This window comes from Arachis hypogaea, chromosome 5 (genome assembly GCF_003086295.3).
Source record: "Arachis hypogaea cultivar Tifrunner chromosome 5, arahy.Tifrunner.gnm2.J5K5, whole genome shotgun sequence".
NCBI classification, from domain to species: domain Eukaryota; kingdom Viridiplantae; phylum Streptophyta; class Magnoliopsida; order Fabales; family Fabaceae; genus Arachis; species Arachis hypogaea.
This window is the reverse complement of record NC_092040.1, coordinates 69,401,932-69,422,112: the sequence shown is the minus strand read 5'-3', so window position 1 is coordinate 69,422,112 and position 20,181 is coordinate 69,401,932. Positions and strand designations below refer to the sequence as shown.

The 20,181-nt window shown below is 39.4% G+C and overlaps 1 non-coding gene across 1 annotated transcript; it reads right to left on the bottom strand.

The window, feature by feature from the left end:
* Positions 1-4,572: 4,572 nt before the first annotated feature.
* Positions 4,573-4,680, bottom strand: LOC112804878 (small nucleolar RNA R71). Its single transcript, XR_003203496.1, has one exon. It is a non-coding gene; the product is annotated as a small nucleolar RNA R71 (small nucleolar RNA).
* Between the last annotated feature and the right edge of the window lie 15,501 nt (positions 4,681-20,181).

Sequence of the window (20,181 nt, the reverse complement as noted above, 5' to 3'; positions counted from 1 at the left end):
CATCCCAATATTTTTAGTTCATTATAAATATATTTTGTTAAAGGATAATTTTTATTATTTAAAGAATATTGTATGGTATTATTATGTATTTATTTTTATTTTATAATTTTTGACTAATTTAATTAAAAAAATAGGATTATAGATAAAATCATATTACTAAATATTAGGTTTTAGAAAATAATAAAAAAAACAATGAGGGACCTAAGGCTACACTTATATACAGTAGCTATAGTATACAAAAAAAAAGGGATCTAAGGCTACGCTTATAAAAAGTAGCTATGGTATACAATGTGGCTACACTTTACAAGTGATGCAGTAGCGTTGAAAAGCGTAGCCTATTCTGGAAAAATAAAAGCTGAAAAGCGTAGCCTTTGGTCCTGGACAGCATCACTTAAAAAGCATAGTCTATTCCCAAACGCTAAAAGCGTAGCCCTTGGTGCAGAAAAGCGTAGCCTTTGAGAATAGGCAACGGCCGAATAGGAATCACCCTAAAAAGCGTAGCCGTAGCCCAAAAAGCGTAGCCGTAGCCTAAGGCATCATTTTTTTCACTTTTCGCTACACTTTTCAAGTGTACCTGAATGGGTGTTTTTCTTGTAGTGATAGTTTATACTTTTTTTCTAGAATCACTACCTTAAGGGGCACCTGGCATTTAGCACCTAGGAAGACAGAACCGAATGGGAACTCACTGCCAATTCTGTGTGGTAAATGCCAATTCTGGTTCCGAATGCCAGAAGTGTGGGTCAATGATGAGCGGATAATTTGTACACTTTTTGGCATTGTTTTTAGTATGTTTTTAGTATGATATAGTTAGTTTTTAGTATATTTTTATTAGTTTTTAGTTAAAATTCACTTTTCTGGACTTTACTATGAGTTTGTGTGTTTTTCTGTGATTTCAGGTATTTTCTGGCAGAAATTGAGGGACCTGAGCAAAAATCTGATTCAGAGACTGAAAAGGACTGCAGATGCTGTTGGATTCTGACCTCCCTGCACTCGAAGTAGATTTTCTGGAGCTACAGAAGCCCAATTGGCGCGCTCTCAACGGCGTTGGAAAGTAGACATCCTGGGCTTTTCAGCAATATATGATAGTCCATACTTTGCCCAAGATTTGATGGCCCAAACCGGCGTTCAAAGTCACCCTCAGAAATCCCAGCGTTAAACGCTGGAACTGGCACCAAAATGGGAGTTAAACGCCCAAACTGACATAAAAGCTGGCGTTTAACTCCAAGAGAAGTCTCTGCATAAAAATGCTTCATTGCTCAGCCCAAGCACACACCAAGTGGGCCCGGAAGTGGATTTTTATGTCATTTACTCATTTCTGTAAACCTTAGGCTACTAGTTTTCTATAAGTAGGACCTTTTACTATTGTATTGAGACATCGAGTGGTAGCCATCTTCATTTTGATGCTATCTTAGATCATTGGGAGGCTGGCCATTCGGCCATGCCTAGACCTTGTTCTTATATATTTTCAACGGTGGAGTTTCTACACACCATAGATTAAGGTGTGGAGCTCTGCTGTACCTCGAGTATTAATGCAATTACTATTGTTCTTCCATTCAATTCCGCTTGTTCTTGTTCTAAGATATCACTTGTTCTTCAACTTGATGAATGTGATGATCCGTGACACTCATCATCATTCTCACCTATGAACGTGTGACTGACAACCACCTCCGTTCTACCTTCGATTGGGTGAATATCTCTTGGATTCCTGATTGCACGATGCATGGTTGATCGCCTGACAACCGAGTGCTCGCCTGACAACCGAGCCAACCATTCCGTGAGATCAGAGTCTTCGTGGTATAGGCTAGAACTGATGGCGGCATTCAAGAGAATCCGGAAGGTCTAACCTTGTCTGTGGTATTCTGAGTAGGATTCAATGATTGAATGACTGTGACGTGCTTCAAACTCCTAGCAGGCGGGGCGTTAGTGACAGACGCAAAAGAATCGCTGGATTCTATTCCGGCCTGACCGAGAACCGACAGATGATTAGCCATGCTGTGACAGAGCATAGGAACGTTTTCACTGAGAGGATGGGAGGTAGCCACTGACAACGGTGAAACCCTACATAAGCTTGCCATGGAAAGGAGTAAGAAGGATTGGATGAAGACAGTAGGAAAGCAGAGAGACGGAAGGGAAGGCATCTTCATACGCTTATCTGAAGTTCCTACCAATGAATTACATAAGTACCTCTATCTTTATCTTTATGTTTTTATGCGTTCATCACCATATCCATTTGAGTTTGCCTGACTAAGATTTACAAGATGACCATAGCTTGCTTCATGCTAACAATCTCCGTGGGATCGACCCTTACTCGCGTAAGGTTTATTACTTGGACGACCCAGTGCACTTGCTGGTTAGTTGTGCGAAGTTGTGTAATGCCATGGTATTGAACACCAAGTTTTTGGGGTTCATGACCGGGGATTATGAGAGTTGTGAAAAGTATTGTTCACAATTTCGCGCACCAAGTTTTTGGCGCCGTTGCCGGGGATTGTTCAGTTTGGACAACTGACGGTTCATCTTGTTGCTTAGATTAGGTATTTTTTTTTTCGAAATTCTTGAAGATGAATTCTAGAGTTTCATGATGATTTGTTAAAGTCTGGCTGGCTGAGAAGCCATGTCTAATCTCATTGGACCGAGGTTTCAACTTATCATCACAAGAGCTTGTTGATTTTTATCAATCTTGCTTTTGGAGCAGTGATCTGCTAAAGGCTTGGCTGGCCGTTGGCCATGTCTAGTGTTTTGGACCGAAGCTTTCTTTGAAAGCTTGGCTGGCTGTGAAGCCATGTCTAATTCCTGGACCGAAGTCTTAGACTAGCATTGCACTGATTCCTGGAATTCTCATTAAGAATTTTGATATCTTCTTCCTTTTAATTTTTGAAAAAAACAAAAAAATCAAAAAAATCATAAAATCCAAAAATTTCTTGTTTGAGTCTAGTGTCTCATCTTAAGTTTAGTGTCAACTGCATGCATTCATTCATATGTCTTAAGGATCTTCAAGTAATTCTTGATTATTTTCGTGCTCTGATCTTTAAATTCAATTGACTTGAGTGTTTTGTGTGTCTCATATGCATTTTCATTAGTGTCAGTAGTATACAAACTGCTAAGTTGGTGTCTTGCATGCATTGTTATTTGATTTTAGTAGCATTTTAATTATTCCTTATTATTAAAAATCCAAAAATATTTCTAATTTGTGTCTTCTCAAGTCAATAATACAGAGAATTAAAGATTCAGAACATACAGCAGAGGAATTACACAGAAAAAGCTGGGCGTTCAAAACGCCCAGTGAAGAAGGACAGACTGGCGTTTAAACGCCAGCCAGGGTACCTGGTTGGGCGTTTAACGCCCAAAAGGGTAGCATTTTGGGCGTTAAACGCCAGAATGTGCACCATTCTGGGCGTTTAACGCCAGGATGGCACAAGGGGGAAGATTTTGTTTTCAAATCAATTTTTTTCAGTTTTCAAAATCCTTTTAAAATCAAATCTTTTTCAAATCAATTTCTCAATCAAATCTTTTTCAAAATCAATTTCTTTCCATTTTCAAAGATACTTACTATCAATTAATGATTTGATTCAACATTTCAAGTATGTTGCCTTTTCTGTTGAGAAAGGTTTAATGTTTGAATCATATCTTTTCTTGTTAGGCAAGTTATTAATTTTCAAAATCAAATCTTTTTAAAATGTTTTTCAAATCATATCTTCTCAATCACATCTTTAAAACCAATCATATCTTCTTAACCACATCTTTTTCAAAAAATCACTTGATTTCTTTTCCACTTTCATTTTTGAAAATTAAGTAATGTTTTTCAAAAATGTTTTCAAAATTTTTCACTTAATTTTCGAAAATTACTTCCCTCCTTCTCATATCCTTCTATTTATGGACTAACACTATCCCTTAATGCAAAATTCGAACTCCATCTTCTTTGATAAGTTCGAATTTTCTACTTCTGTCTTCTACTCTTCTTTTCCTCTGACACTTCAAGGAATCTCTATACTGTGACATAGAGGACTCCACATTTCTTGTTCTCTTCTCTCTCATATGAGCAGGAGCAAAGACAAAGGCATTCTTGTTGAGGCTGATCCTGAACCTGAAAGGACCTTGAAGAGAAAGCTAAGAGAAGCCAAAGCACAACTCTCTTTAGAGGACCTGACCGAATTCTTCAAAGGAGAAGAACACATGGCAGCTGAAAACAACAATGCCAACAATGCAAGGAAGGTGCTGGGTGACTTTACTGCACCTACTCCCGATTTCTATGGGAGACGCATCTCTATCCCTGCCATTAGAGCAAACAACTTTGAGCTTAAGCCTCAATTAGTTTCTCTAATGCAACAGAATTGCAAGTTCCATGGACTTCCATTGGAAGATCCTCATCAGTTTTTAGCTGAGTTCTTGCAAATCTGTGACACTGTCAAGACTAATGGGGTTGACCCTGAGGTCTACAGACTTATGCTATTCCCTTTTGCTGTAAGAGACAGAGCTAGGACATGGTTGGACTCTCAACCTAAAGAAAGCCTGGACTCTTGGGAAAAGCTAGTCAATGCCTTCTTGGCAAAGTTCTTTCCACCTCAAAAATTGAGTAAGCTTAGAGTGGAAGTCCAAACCTTCAGACAGAAGGAAGGAGAATCCCTCTATGAAGCTTGGGAAAGATACAAACAATTAATCAGAAAGTGTCCTTCTGATATGCTTTCTGAATGGAGCATCATAGGTATTTTCTATGATGGTCTCTCTGAACTGTCCAAGATGTCTTTGGATAGCTCTGCAGGAGGATCTCTTCATCTGAAGAAGACGCCTACTGAAGCTCAAGAACTGATTGAAATGGTTGCAAATAACCAATTCATGTACACTTCTGAAAGAAATCCTGTGAACAATGGGACTAGTCAGAAGAAAGGAGTTCTTGAGATTGACACTCTGAATGCCATATTGGCTCAGAACAAAATATTGACTCAACAAGTCAATATGATTTCTCAAAGTCTGTCTGGAATGCAAAATGCACCAAGCAGTACTAAGGAAGCTTCATCTGAGGAAGAAGCTTATGATCCTGAGAACCCTTCAATGGAAGAAGTGAATTACATGGGAGAACCCTATGGAAACACCTATAATCCTTCATGGAGAAATCATCCAAATCTCTCATGGAAGGATCAACAGAGACCTCAACAAGGTTTCAATAACAATAATGGTGGAAGAAACAGGTTTAGCAATAGCAAGCCTTTTCCATCATCTTCTCAGCAACAGACAGAGAGTTCTAAGCAGAATACCTCTGACTTAGCAACCATGGTCTCTGATCTAATCAAAACCACACAAAGTTTCATGACTAAAACAAGGTCCTCCATCAGAAACTTGGAAGGACAAGTGGGTCAGCTGAGCAGGAAGATTACTGAACTCCCTCCTAGTACTCTCCCAAGCAATACAGAAGAAAATCCAAAAGGAGAGTGCAAGGCCATCAACATGGCCAAATTTTGGGAAGGAGAAGAGGCAGTGAACGCCACTGAGGAAGGCCTCACTGGACGTCCACTGACCTCCAATGAGTTCCCCAATGAGGAACCATGGGAATCTGAGGCTCAAAATGAGACCATAGAGATTCCACTGGACTTACTTCTGCCATTCATGAGCTCTGATGAGTATTCTTCCTCTGAAGAGGATGAGTATGTCACTGAAGAGCAAGTTGCTAAATACCTTGGAGCAATCATGAAGCTGAATGACAAGTTATTTGGAAATGAGACTTGGGAGGATGAACCCCCTTTGCTCACCAAAGAACTGGATGACTTGTCTAGGCAGAAACTGCCTCAAAAGAGACAGGATCCTGGGAAGTTTTCAATACCTTGTACCATAGGCACCATGACCTTCAAGAAGGCCTTGTGTGACTTAGGGTCAAGTGTAAACCTCATGCCTCTCTCTGTAATGGAGAAGTTAGGGATCTCTGAGGTGCAAGCTGCAAAAATCTCACTAGAGATGGCAGACAATTCAAGAAAACAAGCCCATGGACTTGTAGAGGATGTTCTGGTTAAAGTTGAAGACCATTACATCCCTACTGATTTCATAGTCCTAGAGACTGGGAAGTGCAAGGATGAATCCATCATCCTTGGCAGACCCATCCTAGCCACAGCAAGGGCTGTGATTGATGTTGATAGAGGAGAGTTGATCATTCAAGTGAATGAAGAATCCTTGGTGTTTAAGGCTCAAGGATATCCCTCTGTCATCATGGAGAGGAAGCATGAAGAGCTTCTCTCAAAACAGAGCCAAACAGAGCCCCCACAGTCAAACTCTAAGTTTGGTGTTGGGAGGCCACAACCAAACTCTAAGTTTGGTGTTGAACCCCCACATTCAAACTCTAAGTTTGGTGTTGGGAGGTTCCAACATGGCTCTGAATATCTGTGAGGCTCCATGAGAGTCCTCTGTCAAGCTACTGACATTAAAGAAGCGCTTGTTGGGAGGCAACCCAATGTTATATTTTATCTATCTTCTTTTGTTATTTTATCTTTTTTGTAGGTTGATGATCATGAGAAGTCACAAAATTAATGAAAAAAGCAAAAACAGAATGAAAAACAGTAAGAAAAACAGCACACCCTGGAGGACGCACCCACTGGCGTTTAAACGCCAGTGAGGTTAGCTGTTGGGCGTTTAACGCCCAGTCTGGCACCATTCTGGGCATTTAACGCCAGAAAGGGGCACCAGACTGGCGTTAAACGCCAGAAATGGGCAAGAAGCTGGCGTTAAACGCCAGAAATGGGCACCAGCCCGGCGTTTAACGCCAGAAAAGGCTAAAAACGTGTTTTTTCTTGCTATTTGGTGCAGGGATGACTTTTCCTTGACACCTCAGGATCTGTGGACCTCACAGGATCCCCACCTACCCCACCACTCTCTCTCTCTTCTTCTCCCATTCACCAATCACCTCAACACCTCTTCCCCAAAAACCCTTCACCTATCAAATCCCATCTTTCTCTTCACCACTCACATCCATCCTTCATAAAACCTCACCTACCTCACCATTCAAATTCAAACCACTTCCCCACCCAAACCCACCCTCACATGACCGAACCCTACCCTTCCCCCTCTCCTATATAAACCCTCCTTTACTCCTTCCTTTCCACACAACCTAAACACCATTTCTTCCCCCTTTGGCTGAAAACAAAAGCCATTCCCTTTCCTCTCATTTCTTCTTCTCCTACTCTCTTCTTTCTTCTTTTGCTCGAGGACGAGCAAACCTTTTACGTTTGGTGTGGTAAAAGCATTGCTTTTTGTTTTTCCATAACCATTTATGGCATCTAAGGCCAGAGAAACCTCTAGAAAGAGGAAAGGGAAGGCAAAAGCTTCCACCTCCGAGTCATGGGAGATGGAGAGATTCATCTCAAGGGTGCATCAAGACCACTTCTATGAAGTTGTGGCATTGAAGAAGGTGATCCCTGAGGTCCCTTTTTCACTCAAGAAGGGTGAATATCCAGAGATCCAACATGAGATCCGAAGAAGAGGTTGGGAAGTTCTTACCAACCCCATTCAACAAGTCGGAATCTTGATGGTTCAAGAGTTCTATGCCAATGCATGGATCACCAAGAACCATGATCAAAGTGTGAACCCGGATCCAAAGAATTATCTTACTATGGTTCGGGGGAAATACTTGGATTTCAGTCAGGAAAGTGTAAGGTTGGCATTCAACTTGCCTATGATGCAAGGAGATGAACACCCTTACACTAGAAGGGTCAACTTTGATCAAAGGTTGGACCAAGTCCTCACAGTCATATGTGAAGAGGGCGCCCAATAGAAGAGAGATTCAAGAGGGAAGCCGGTTCAATTGAGAAGGCATGACCTCAAACCCGTGGCTAGAGGATGGTTGGAGTTTATCCAAACGCTCAATCATTCCCACTAGCAACCGGTCCGAAGTTACCATAGACCAGGCTATCATGATTCATAGCATCATGATTGGAGAAGAAATAGAAGTTCATGAGGTTATAGCCCAAGAACTCTATAAGGTGGCGGACAAGTCCTCTACCTTGGCAAGGTTAGCCTTCCCTCATCTCATTTGTCACCTCTGTTATTCAGTTGGAGTTGACATAGAGGGAGACACCCCTATTGATGAGGACAAGCCCATCACTAAGAAAAGGATGGAGCACACAAGAGACCCCACTCATCATGAGATCCCTGAGATACCTCAAGGGATGCACTTTCCTCCACAAAACTATTGGGAGCAACTAAACACCTCCCTAGGAGAATTGAGTTCCAACATGGGACAACTAAGGGTGGAGCATCAAGAACACTCCATCATCCTCCATGAAATTAGAGAAGATCAAAGAATCATGAGGGAGGAGCAACAAAGACAAGGAAGAGACATTGAGGAGCTCAAGCACTCCATAGGATCTTCAAGAGGAAGAAAGAGCCGCCATCACTAAGGTGGACCCGTTCCTTAATTTCCTTGTTCTTTATTCTTCTGTTTTTCGAATTCTAGTGCTTATGTTTATCTATGTTTGTGTCTTGTGATCATTAGTATCTTAGTGTCTATGCCTTAAAGTTATGAATGTCCTATGAATCCATCACCTTTCTTGAATAAAAACGTGCTTAAATTGAAAAGGAAAGAATTGCATGAATTTTGAATTTTATAACAGTTTAATTATTTTGATGTGGTGGCAAAATTTTTGTTTTCTGAATGTATGCTTAAACAGTGCATATGTATCTTGAATTTGTGGTTCATGAATGTTGGCTCTTGAAAGAATGATGAAAAAGGAGACATGTTACTGAGGATCTGAAAAATCATTACAATGATTCTTGAAGCAAAAAAAAACAAAAAAAACAAAAAAAAACAAAAAAAGGAGAAAAAAAAGGAGAAAAAAAAAAGAAAACGAAAAAAAGAGAGAAAAGAAAGAAAAATAAAGTTGTGATCCAAGGCAATAAGAGTGTGCATAAGAACCCTGGACACCTCTAGTTGGGGACTCTAGCAAAGCTGAGTCACAATCTGAAAAGGTTCACCCAATTATGTGTCTGTGGCATGTATGTATCCGGTGGTAATACTGGAAGACAGAGTGCTTTGGGCCACAGCCAAGACTCAATAAGTAGCTATGTTCAAGAATCATCATACTCTACTAGGAGAATCAATAACACTATCTGGATTCTGAGTTCCTAAAGAAGCCAATCATTCTGAATTTCAAAGGATAGAGTGAGATGCCAAAACTATTCAGAGGCAAAAAGCTAAAAGCCCCGCTCATCTAATTAATACTGATCTTCATAGATGTTTTTGGAATTCATTGCATATTCTCTTCTTTTTATCTTATTTGATTTTCAGTTGCTTGAGGACAAGCAACAATTTAAGTTTGGTGTTGTGATGAGCGGATAATTTGTACACTTTTTGGCATTGTTTTTAGTATGTTTTTAGTATGATTTAGTTAGTTTTTAGTATATTTTTATTAGTTTTTAGTTAAAATTCACTTTTCTGGACTTTACTATGAGTTTGTGTGTTTTTCTGTGATTTCAGGTATTTTCTGGCTGAAATTGAGGGACCTGAGCAAAAATCTGATTCAGAGACTGAAAAGGACTGCAGATGCTGTTGGATTCTGACCTCCCTGCACTCGAAGTGGATTTTCTGGAGCTACAGAAGCCCAATTGGCGCGCTCTCAACGGCGTTGGAAAGTAGACATCCTGGGCTTTCCAGCAATATATGATAGTCCATACTTTGCCCAAGATTTGATGGCCCAAACCGGCGTTCAAAGTCACCCTCAGAAATCCCAGCGTTAAACGCTGGAACTGGCACCAAAATGGGAGTTAAACGCCCAAACTGGCATAAAAGCTGGCGTTTAACTCCAAGAGAAGTCTCTGCACGAAAATGCTTCATTGCTCAGCCCAAGCACACACCAAGTGGGCCCGGAAGTGGATTTTTATGTCATTTACTCATTTCTGTAAACCTTAGGCTACTAGTTTTCTATAAGTAGGACCTTTTACTATTGTATTGAGACATCGAGTGGTAGCCATCTTCATTTTGATGCTATCTTAGATCATTGGGAGGCTGGCCATTCGGCCATGCCTAGACCTTGTTCTTATGTATTTTCAACGGTGGAGTTTCTACACACCATAGATTAAGGTGTGGAGCTCTGCTGTACCTCGAGTATTAATGCAATTACTATTGTTCTTCCATTCAATTCCGCTTGTTCTTGTTCTAAGATATCACTTGTTCTTCAACTTGATGAATGTGATGATCCGTGACACCCATCATCATTCTCACCTATGAACGTGTGACTGACAACCACCTCCGTTCTACCTTCGATTGGGTGAATATCTCTTGGATTCCTGATTGCACGATGCATGGTTGATCGCCTGACAACCGAGTGCTCGCCTGACAACCGAGCCAACCATTCCGTGAGATCAGAGTCTTCGTGGTATAGGCTAGAACTGATGGCGGCATTCAAGAGAATCCGGAAGGTCTAACCTTGTCTGTGGTATTCTGAGTAGGATTCAATGATTGAATGACTGTGACGTGCTTCAAACTCCTAGCAGGCGGGGCGTTAGTGACAGACGCAAAAGAATCGCTGGATTCTATTCCGGCCTGACCGAGAACCGACAGATGATTAGCCATGCTGTGACAGAGCATAGGAACATTTTCACTGAGAGGATGGGAGGTAGCCACTGACAACGGTGAAACCCTACATAAGCTTGCCATGGAAAGGAGTAAGAAGGATTGGATGAAGACAGTAGGAAAGCAGAGAGACGGAAGGGAAGGCATCTTCATACGCTTATCTGAAGTTCCTACCAATGAATTATATAAGTACCTCTATCTTTATCTTTATGTTTTTATGCGTTCATCACCATATCCATTTGAGTTTGCCTGACTAAGATTTACAAGATGACCATAGCTTGCTTCATGCTAACAATCTCCGTGGGATCGACCCTTACTCGTGTAAGGTTTATTACTTGGACGACCCAGTGCACTTGCTGGTTAGTTGTGCGAAGTTGTGTAATGCCATGGTATTGAACACCAAGTTTTTGGGGTTCATGACCGGGGATTATGAGAGTTGTGAAAAGTATTGTTCACAATTTCGCGCACCAGTCAACCTCACCGAAAGGAGCATCTTTAGCTAGATTTGACTTTTGATTATTGTATTTTAACTCTTTTTGGTTATTCTTATTTACAAATAAAATCTTTTAGGTCTATAATTTATTATTCTATTTTATTTTCAAATCAAAATTAGGTGAGATATAAAAGGGAAAGATTCAACCTTTCGGAGAATCTCTTCTCTCGTCTTCTCTCTTCCGCACTTTCACACTTTTCAGAATCCTTGTTTCTCTGTAAGTCATGAGCCACTAATCCTCTTTGGTTAAGGTTAGGAGCTCTATTTATTTCCCTGGATTAAGACTGTTGCTTTTCTATTTTAATTAATGTATTAATTCAGTTTCAAGAATTGCTTTCATTTTTCATCATATGAATCTGGATAGAACGACAGTATAACCCTTATTCTATATGTGTTCTTGTGATTCTTGAAAGAGTTATCTCGCTTGAACAACAACTTGAAAGCAAATTCCTCCTGAATTGCTAATTACTTGAACTAATCGGGATACGTGATATATAATCCTCTTAGTTTTGGGTAATAAGGGTTTTTGTGGCCATAAACCAGAATTGAACTTAACCCTCTAATTGAAATTAAGTGATCAAGACATTCGCGGTAAACGAGATTAGAGGAGACAAAATCACTAAGATATTAGGGTTTAGTCACTGACAATTTGCCAAGAAATGAATCTTGCATTATTTGAATAGTCGGTAAGAAAACTTAAACCAGAAAAGTAAATATCTCTGAAATCTTAGTTGCTTTCTCTCATATATTTTACACCAATCTCACTGTTTGTGTTATTATTTCCTTAAGTACCGTTTAATGTTTTTTTGAAACCCTAAAACAATCACATTCTGCTTGTCTGAATAAGGAATCATTCGACTACAGTTGCTCAGTCCATCAATTCTCGTGGGATCGACTCTCACTCACCTGAGGTGTTACTTGGTACGACTGGTGGACAAAATTGTGATCCTCATAGTTGGTCTCTTTGTATTTGTATGAAATCAAAAATACCCCAAAGAGATCATGGTGTGATAAATTGGGATCTTAATAATCCCTGGTGTGATCATAACTCCGTTCAACTTAACCAGCAAGTGTACTGGGTCATCCAAGTAATACCTTACGTGAGTAAGGGTCGATCCCACAGAGATTGTTGGTATGAAGCAAGCTATGGTCACCTTGTAAATCTCAGTTAGGCAGATTAAATTTGTTTATGATGAGTTCGAAAATTAATAATAAATAGAAAATAAAAGGGATAGAAATACTTATGTAAATCAATAGTGGGAATTTCAGATAGGCGTATGGAGATGCTGTGCTCCTCTTGAATCTCTACTTTCTTATTACATTCATCCAATCCTTCTTATTCCTTTCCATGGCAAGCTGTATGTAGGGCATCACCATTGCCAATGGCTACATCCCATCCTCTCAGTGAAAATGGTCCTATGCTCTGTCACAGCACGGCTAATCATCTTTCGGTTCTCAATCAGGTTGGAATAGAATCCCTTGATTCTTTTGCGTTTTTCATCACGCCCAGCCTTCACGAGTTTGAAGCTCGTCACTGTCATTCAATCCCAGAATCCTACTCGAAATACCATAGACAAGGTTTAGACTTTTCGGATCCTCATGAATGCCGCCATCTATCTAGCTTATACCACGAAGATTCTGTTGGGGAATCTAAGAGATATGCGCCCGGTCTAGAGTAGAACGGAAGTGGTTGTCAGTCACGCACGTTCATAGGTGAGAATGATGATGAGTGTCACGGATCATCACATTCAACAAAGTGTTGTGCAACGTATATATTGGAATAAGAATAAAAGAGAATTGAATAGAAAGTAATAGTAATTGTATTGAAACTTGAGGTACAGCAGAGCTCCACACCCTTAATCTATGGTGTGCAGAAACTCCACTGTTGAAAATACATAAGTGAAAGGTTCAGGCATGGCCGAATGGCCAGCCCCCTGAATGATCAAGAGACTGAATGATCAAAGACTACAAACTCAAAATATTAAACTGTCAAAAGATGTCTAATACAATAGTAACTTATCCTATTTATACTAGACTAGCTACTAGGGTTTACATGAGTAAGTAATTGATGCATAAATCCACTTCCAGGGCCCACTTGGTGTATGCTTGGGCTGAGCTTGATCTATTCACGAGCTGAGGCTTTTCTTGGAGTTGAACTCCAAGTTATAACGTGTTTTGGGCGTTCAACTCCGGATCATGACGTGTTTCTGGCGTTTAACTCCAGACAACAGCATGTACTTGGCGTTCAACGCCAACTTACGTCGTCAATTTCCGAATAAAGTATGAACTATTATATATTGCTGGAAAGCTCTGGATGTCTACTTTCCAACGCCGTTAAGAGCGCACCATTTGGAGTTCGGTAGCTCCAGAAAATCCATTTCGAGTGAAGGGAGGTCAGATTCCAACAGCATCAGCAGTCGTTTTGTCAGCCTTTTTCAGAGTTTTGCTCAAGTCCCTCAATTTCAGCCAGAAATTACCTGAAATCACAGAAAAACACACAAACTCATAGTAAAGTCCAGAAATGTGAATTTAACATAAAAACTAATGAAAACATCCCTAAAAGTAGCTTGAACTTACTAAAAACTACCTAAAAACAATGCCAAAAAGCGTATAAATTATCCGCTCATCACAACACCAAACTTAAATTGTTGCTTGTCCCCAGGCAACTGAAAATCAATTAGGATAAAAAAAAGAGAATATACTATAAATTTCAAAATATCAATGAATATTAATTCTAATTAGATGAGCGGGACTTGTAGCTTTTTGCTTCTGAACAGTTTCGGCATCTCACTTTTTCCTTTGAAGTTTAGAATGATTGGCTTCTCTAGGAACTTAGAATTTCGGATAGTGTTATTGACTTTCCTAGTTAAGTATGTTGATTCTTGAACACAGCTACTTATGAGTCTTGGCCGTGGCCCTAAGCATTTTGTTTTCCAGTATTACCACCGGATACATAAATACCACAGACACATGACTGGGTGAACCTTTTCAGATTGTGACTCAGCTTTGCTAGAGTCCCCATTTAGAGGTGTCCAGAGCTCTTAAGCACACTCTTTTTGCTTTGGATCACGACTTTAACCACTCAGTCTCAAGCTTTTCACTTGGACCTTCGTGACACAAGCACATGGTTAGGGACAGCTTGATTTAGCCGCTTAGGCCTGGATTTTATTTCATTGGGCCCTCCTATCCATTGATGCTCAAAGCCTTGGATCCTTTTTACCCTTGCCTTTTGGTTTTAAGGGCTATTGGCTTTTTCTGCTTGCTTTTTCTTTTTCTTTCTATTTTATTTTTTTTTCTTCGCCACTATTTTTTTTTTTTTGCAAGCTTTTCTTTTTTTTTCACTGCTTTTTCTTACTTCAAGAATCAATTTTATGATTTTTCAGATTATCAATAACATTTCTCTTTGTTCATCATTCTTTCAAGAGCCAACAATTTTAACATTCATAAACAACAAGATCAAAAATATGCACTGTTCAAGCATTCATTCAGAAAACAAAAAGTACTGTCACCACATCAATATAATTAAATTAAATTCAAGGACAATTTTCGAAATTTATGTACTTCTTGTTCTTTTGAATTAAAAACATTTTTTTTATTTAAGAGAGGTGAAGGATTTATAGAATTTATTCATAGCTTGAAGACATAGTTAATCACTAATGATCATGAAGTAGAGACACAAAACATAGATAAACGTATAATATAAAAAAATGAAAAGCAGAAGAAAAATTTAAGAACAAGGAATGAGTCCACCTTAGTGGCGTCTTCTTCTTGAAGGACCAACAATGTCCTTAAGCTCTTCTATGTCCCTTCCTTGCCTTTATTGCTCCTCCCTCATTGCTCTTTGATCTTTTCTTATTTCATGGAGAATGATGGAGTGCTCATGATGTTCCACCCTTAATTGTTCAACATTGTGGCTCAAATCTTCTAAGGAGGTGTTGAGTTGTTCCCAATAGTTGTTGGGAGGAAAGTGCATCCCTTGAGGCATCTCAGGGATTTCTTGATGATGGGCTTCCTCATGCATCTCTTGAGAACTGTGAAGGGTCTCTCTTGCTTGCTCCATCCTCTTCTTGGTGATGGGCTTATCCTCTTCAATGGAGATGTCTCCTTCTATGATAACCCCGGCTGAGTAACATAGATGGCAAATAAGGTGAGGAAAAGCTAGCCTTGCCATGGTGGAGGGCTTGTCGGCTATTTTGTAGATTTCATTGGAGATGACCTCATGAACTTCTACTTCCTCTCCAATCATGATGCTATGAATCATGATGGCCCGATCCACAGTAACTTCAGATCGGTTGCTAGTAGGAATGATGGAGCGTTGAATGAACTCCAACCATCCTCTAGCCACAGGCTTGAGGTCCAGCCCCCTGAATGATCAAGAGACCGAATGATCAAAGACTACAAAGTCAAAAGATTAAACTGTCAAAAGATGTCTAATACAATAGTAACTTATCCTATTTATACTAGACTAGCTACTAGGGTTTACATGAGTAAGTAATTGATGCATAAATCCACTTCCGGGGCCCACTTGGTGTATGCTTGGGCTGAGCTTGATCTATTCACGAGCTGAGGCTTTTCTTGGAGTTGAACTCCAAGTTATAACGTGTTTTGGGCGTTCAACTCCGGATCATGACGTGTTTCTGGCGTTTAACTCCAGACAGCGGCATATACTTGGTGTTCAACGCCAAGTTACGTCGTCAATTTCCGAATAAAGTATAGACTATTATATATTGCTGGAAAGTTCTGGATGTCTACTTTCCAACGCCGTTGAGAGCGCGCCATTTGGAGTTTTGTAGCTCCAGAAATTCCATTTCGAGTGCAGGGAGGTCAGATTCCAACAGCATCAGCAGTCCTTTTGTCAGCCTTTTTCAGAGTTTTGCTCAAGTCCCTCAATTTCAGCCAGAAATTACCTGAAATCACAGAAAAACACACAAACTCATAGTAAAGTCCAGAAATGTGAATTTAACATAAAAACTAATGAAAACATCCCTAAAAGTAGCTTGAACTTACTAAAAACTACCTAAAAATAATGCCAAAAAGCGTATAAATTATCCGCTCATCAATGGCCTACTGCACTTGCTGGCCAGTTTGTCGATATTTAAAATATGCATTACCTTGATTGGTTGGCAATTGTGGACTTTCTTGCATTAAATTGGAATGGACCTTGAGTGAAATAAGTGGACTAATTTTAAACTCCTGAGATAACATGGTCATTAGTTTAAATAACACTTCAAAGACTGCCAAATATGCTTCATGGGCTGTCAAAGTGTTGGCGTTTGAGGCGCCAAGGTTGGGCACTGGAGGCGCAGGTTCTTTGGCAAAACTTATTGCTCCTGGAAGGATCTTTAAAATTTGGCACTTGATGCTCCAAATTTCGGCATTTGAGGCGCCATGTCTTAGGCAGGAATTGTTGCCTAGAAGTTTACATGAGAAATGGCGTTTGAGGCATCAATTCAGGCGCTTGAGGTGCCAGGTTTGTGGCCTAAGGTTGCTCCTGGAGAAGGTGATGGATTTGGTGTTTTAGGCACCAGGTATGGGTGCTTAAGGAACCTTTGGAAGGAAGAAAGTTGGCGTTTGAGGCACCATATTGAATTTCTTGCTTCATGGCTTTGAAAATGCTTGAAAATGTAGGCGCTTCACAAATTGGGCACTTGAGGCGCCAAAATAAGGTTCTTGGGCACTTGAAGCACCAAAATGAGGTTCCTGGTGTGAGCCATTTTGATATGGCATTTGAGGCGCCCAAATGGTAGCGTCTCTAGATATCGGGGTCAAAAGATGCTCGTTATTCATAGTACAAAATAAGCTTCACCATAGAGTATCATATATCGTTCAAAAGCCCTGAATGTTTACTTTTGGATGCTACTAAAAGGGCACTATTCGAAGGTGGGAGGTCAGTCGGCGTCTTCCATGCTGGTGCTATGCTCAATGATAAACCCCAATTTGTGGTTTATCTTGTGCTTATTTTGGAGGATTTTATCACCTTTTCTCACATTTATTCAATGAAATAACATGGTTTTGTAATTATCCTTGAATTTGTGCTTATGTGTAAAAACATGCTTTTTAGCCTTTAAATTGGTAATTTTAATTCACCTTTGAGTCCACTAGATGCCTTGATGTGTTTGTTAGTGAATTCAGGTTGAAAAGGCTAGGAATGGATCAAAGGAGTGAAGAGAAAAGAATGCAAAGTGGAGAACTCATGGAAAAACAAGGATTTTGGGTGCATTCATCGACGCGCACGCGTGGCACCACGCGCATCCGTGGATATTAAGTCGCATGGCGATGCGTACGCGTGACATGACGCGTACGCGTGGATAGAAAAATGGTCAGCGATGCGTATGCGTGACCCACGTGTACGCGTCACTGCTCTTACGTGACCTCATTAAAGTGAAAATTCTAGGGGTAATTTCTGGGCTGACCAGGCCCAAATCCAACTCGTTTCTGTGGGTATTTCATGCAGAATTCAAGCTTAGGCAAAGGGGAAGCACTTAGTTATAGAATAGCATCATGTAGGTTAGTTTTCTAGAGAGAGAAGCTCCCCCTTCTCTTTAGAATTAGGGTTCTTAGGTTCAATTGCATCTTAGATCTAAGTCCAATTTCTTGCTTTCATCTTGTTTCCTTTGTAATTTCTTGCTTCTACTCCTTCATTTTCTTAGTTTTCTTGTTAATTTTCCTTTTATGCCTCTTTTATGTTCAAGAATGCTCATGTTGGATTTAGATACCTTTAATGCAATTTGATATTTGATGTTCTTTTATTGTTGATTTGAGTTGTGATCTTACTTTCCTTGCAATTGGTAGTTGTTAGATTTTATATTTCTTGCAATCTATTATGCTTTCCTTTTATGCCTTCCAAGTGTTTGATAAAATGCTTGGTTGGATGTTAGAGTAGATTTTTTAGCATTCTTGGCTTGGAAAGAGGAATTAGGCAATCTTTAGCTAATATTGTTTTCATTGACGCTAATCTTTTGCTAATTTAATTAGTAAGTTGATTAGGACTTTTGGATTGAGATTAGCTAGTTTTATTTGACTTTCTTCCGATGAGGAGATAACATTGTACCTTCTCCCTATGTTGAAGATGATGAAATAAGATAAATTCTTTATTATTATTGTGATATGATTACCTTGTCTTATTTGACGTTCTCTCATGGACGTTAATATTGTACCTTCTTCCTAGTTTGAGATGACTAAATAGGATGAATTAATCATTGTATGACTAGGATAGAAAGTCTATATTCTCAATTCTTGCCATGAATGTCTCTCTTTATTGATTACTTTATCTAGTTACTCGATTTACTTTTCTTGTACATTTTTTTCTTGCACTTTTATCAATCAAACCCCTTGTTTTTTCATAGCCAATAATCATTCACTTCATTGCAATTCCTTGTGAGACGACCCGAGGTTTAAATACTTCGGTTAATTTTCATTGGCGTTTGTACTTGTGACAACCAACTTTTGATTGGGAGGATTGTTTGTTGGTTTAGAACTATACTTGCAACGAGATTTCATTTACGAAATTCTATACCAACACAACTAATTTATCCTTCAATCACCCACCTTGTGATTTTCGGGGTGAATTGCAACCTCAAATCCAGTATTCACTATAAAGTGTTATATATTATTTGAAAGTTTATGAAGTATACTTTCCAATGATACTAGGATCATCTCAATTAGATTTTTGCAGCTCAAGTTATTCATGTTGAAGTATAAAGAGGTGATAAGGGAAATAATGCCCTCCTGACCACGTATCAAGAGGTCAGGTTGCCATTTCATCCTGAACTTCTCTTGTGCTTCATGCATATTTACTTCACGCCACCACAAGCTTCCTTCATGAGCCACATTTCATAGGCCACGCTTCTGGGGCCACACTTTCAAAAGCATGGCCTAAGGCTCAAAGCATGCCCTAAGCTTTAAAGCGTGCCCAAAAAAATTTCATTTTTTCCCTTCTTTTAAGCTTGTTTTGTGATTTTTACTTCTTTTGCTATTATTTTCTAGAAAATTTTTTAAATTAAAGGAATCAAAGTAATATACAACTGAGATGAATTACGATTAGAATATCCTGGTGGCTGTTTTATGAAAATTGTTTCATTCAATGCCCTATTAAGAAAAGCTTTGTTGAAATCATACTGAAGAATTGGCCATTCGAATGAAAGAGTAAGAGTAAGCAGAACCTGAAATTTTGTTGGGATAATAACTGGACCAAACACTTTAGTAAGGTCCACACTTTCAAATTGGTGATTGTCTAAGGTCGCCGATCTTGCTTTATATTTGATGACAGAATCATTTGGATTTTTCTTAATTGTAAAATCCCATTTAGACCAATGACTAGTGCATTGAATGGTGGACTTACAAGATTTCATGTTTTATTGTTGTGCAAAGCATATAATTTAGTTGTCATGGCTTCTGATGAGCGAATATTTTATATGCTTTATGCCATCATTTTCATATAGTTTTTAGCATGTTTCATTTAAGTTTTATTATTTTATAGGTTTTAGTGAAAAATTCACATTTTTAGATTCTACTTTGAGTTTGTGTGTTTTTGTGCAATTTCATGCATTTTCTGGCTAAAATTGAGGAGCTGGAGCAAAAGTCTAATTCAGAGACAGAGAAAGTGATGCAGATGCTGTCATGATCTGACCTCCTTGCACTCGAAAGTGCTTTTATGGAGCTACAGATGTCCAAATGGAGAGTTCTCAATGACTATGGAAAGCTACCATCCAGGGCTTTCCAGAAATATATAATGGTTTATACTTTGCATCAGAATTGCAGGCCCAAAACTGGCGTTCAACACAAGCTACCTACCCCCTTTTTGGCATCCAGCACCCACAAGGAGGCAGCCAGCGTTCAACGCCCACAAAGGTGCCTTTATCCAGCGTTCAATGCCCTAGAGCCCTCCTAGCACATGGCTTACTCTTCTACTCAACCTAAACACTCACCAAGTGGGCCCTAGAAGTGGATTTTCACTCTAAAAGACTGTGTTAACCTTCTTATGTAATCCTTAGTTATTAGTTTAGTATTTAAAGTAGAAGATCACTCTTTGTTAGAGTCTTTTAACACCTTACACGTTTTTCATTGTATTCTCTATCAGTATAAGTCACTGAACCTCATAGGTTGAGGCTAGGAGCTCTGCTGAGTTTTTTAAATTAATAAC